Raw genomic sequence first — 2,954 nt, forward strand, 5'->3', positions numbered from 1 at the left:
GGAGGGGTGGGTGTGATGACAACAGTAGTGGCATGGTGGTTAGTGGTGGGGTTGGGTGGTAGAGGGTTATGAGTGGGGCATGCTGAACAATCGTAGCATGGTCATGGTGGAGGGTGATGTATTTCAATTCCTTCCAGTATACCAAGAAATGATGAATTCATTAATTTGTAGAATTCAATGGAATTTGAAGGATTTCCATCCATTTTAAGAAATGAAGCAAACAAAGGAATTGAAATTTGGTCAAAAGAATTTATCATTCTAATTCCATCAAATTCCTTTGAATTCCGCAAACCAAATGGTCCCTAAAAAAATCAAGATTAGAGGACAAAACAAACTTTAAATTGTACCATACATAAAAAGACACATTTAAAACAAATTTAAGCCAATATACATACATGCTATTGCTCTCACCATACAAAGAACCGGATAGATGGAAGTCGTTGCTAGTATTATAATGAAGAGTTTGAACGTCCACCTGCATAACATGGAAGAATAACAAATAATGTAGCACTATAATTAGTCCAATAAGTTCGTCAAAACATTTTATCTTAGGCATAGCTACATCGCTTCCATTCAAGGTTGAACTTGTTTTATAATAATGATAGCAAGAGTAGTGATCATCATCCACATGATATCATAATGAGGGACAATTCCCTAAAAATTGGACCTTTGTAACACATAAAGAGTCCATGTCCTCAAGTTCAGCTGTCGTAATAACATAACACTTAATTTTTACTATCCTCATAAGCGCCACAGTTAAGAGGGGAATTATACTCAAATTTTTACTTGAATTTAATTAATCTTAAAGAAAAAAAAGATAGAATTTCAACCAGCAACACGATTCTTGGCTTTAAAAATGCATACCACTCAAATATGCATCGCACAATCTTTACATATTGTTAAAAATGACAAAGTACAACTACTAATACTTCATGAAACATGCAAACCTTTTACAAATATGATATAATAGGAAATGCAAAATTAATTTAATTCATTCAGGTTAAGAGATTTTACATTAAATCGATGAAAATCGGACTTGAAGTGAGATTGTTGATCATGAAGCGATGAACTGAAAATTGGACTACAGATATTCTCCTCCGCCAGCTCTCTTGTTTGTAAAGTATTTTCCATAGCAGTAGCGACGATGGTTGTAACAGCCCCAGTCCAAGGGAGGGGAGGTTACTTCAAAACATAACAGAACCGATATAAATCTCCAAAAATAAAGTCTCCCATAAAGAAATAAATCTCCAAGCAAATAACTTCAAATATCTTCCAACAATTCAACAAAATCCAAATCTAACCTTGGAAGACGCTAGTCTAATAACCAAGAAATAAATCCAATAGTTAAATAATATAGCACTAAACCTCTTGAAACTTTTGAAAACGAGATCCTGATCTACTCTTCTCCACAAGACTTAACAGCCCCCTTGATTCCCTGTCGTGAGGAACAGAAAGAAAAAACGGATGAGCCAAATGCCCAATGCACAGATAAACAGGTGTAGTACTAAAAGGTAATACTAGCATGCAAAAAATTGGTTTCAAGATATAATACGATACAGGTACAAAGTCTTAAAGAACCCATCAAATATCGTAATCAGACGAATAATATATGAAGGGACAAATCGAGCTCGAAAAACGTATACACCTGCATATCAACCGACAGGACAAGTATCAGACATACGGCCACACATGCCTGTACGTTGCACTGCAGATTCACACGTACTAAATATGAGATAGGGTGTTGTGCACTACATCTGCATCCACCCTACAAAGAAATCACATGAGCTAGGACCGACACATAAGCCTCCTAAATTTAACATCTATCACACCAAAATAGCTCTCACAAGAGCAACTGATCACACTGCGGTGGTTAGTGTAATGTCATCGGTGCCACAATGACGTGCCTATGGTACCCCTATAGGTAGTTAGTAGCTCGACTTATGATATGTGTTGAGAATTTAACACATAACGCGCTCTTTTTAGGACTTTTTAGTTACGATAATTTCTTTTCATTCCCAAATTGAGTCATTTTCATTTATTTCTTTATACTTTTGTTATTATGAAGCTAAATGTTGTGGTTGACTTAATGGCATGCAAAATTGAAGCTAATTGGGAGTTTTTGTGAAAACAGCAAATGCTACAGCATTGGTGCAGCGTTGGCCTGGGTCTTGCACGACTTTTTGGAGGACTTAATGAACAAGACATTGGCTTTTTGAAGGTGTAATACAGCTGTAAAATGGCTGGATTTTTAGTAGAAAATCAGATGTACTCTCTAGTTTAGCTTTTGTACTTCTTAGTTGAACTTTGGTTAAGGGTTGTACTTTTTAGTTATGCTTTTGTTGTATTGTAACTAGTGTTGGTTAGCTTAGCCTCCAAGCTTAGTTCTTTTGTCTTTTAGTGCCCATTTTGGGTATAAAAAGGAGGCTAGAGTTACCATTTTATACACCCAATTAATCCATAATCCTTTGGATTCTCACTTTTCTCCCAACTTTTCTCCCAACTTTTCTTCCTTTTMCTTTAAACCCTCTTCAAGGGTGTTCTTCAAGTTCTTCAAGTTCATCTTCATCTTTTTATTTATTTACTTTYTTGTCTTTTATTTTCCGCTATTTATTTTCTCGTCTTTACATTTCCGTCATTTACATTACGCTATTTACATTTCCGTCATTTACATTACGCTATTTACATTTCCGTCATTTACATTACGCTATTTACATTTCCGTCATTTACATTACGCTATTTACATTCCGTCATTTACTTTACGTTATTTACATTCCGTCATTTACATTCCCGTCATTTACTTTATTGTCGTTTACTTTACGCAATTTATTTTATCGTCATTTACTTTGCGCAATTTACATTTATGTCTTTATTTTCCGTAATTTATTTTTTACTTTCCGTCATGAGTAGCTAAGCTTTTATAGCTTGGGTGTGAGACGGAAAGGTGAGATTTTTAA

Source organism: Cynara cardunculus (genome assembly GCF_001531365.2).
Source record: "Cynara cardunculus var. scolymus isolate 2C chromosome LG 15, CcrdV1, whole genome shotgun sequence".
In the NCBI taxonomy this organism is placed as follows: Eukaryota; Viridiplantae; Streptophyta; class Magnoliopsida; order Asterales; family Asteraceae; genus Cynara; species Cynara cardunculus.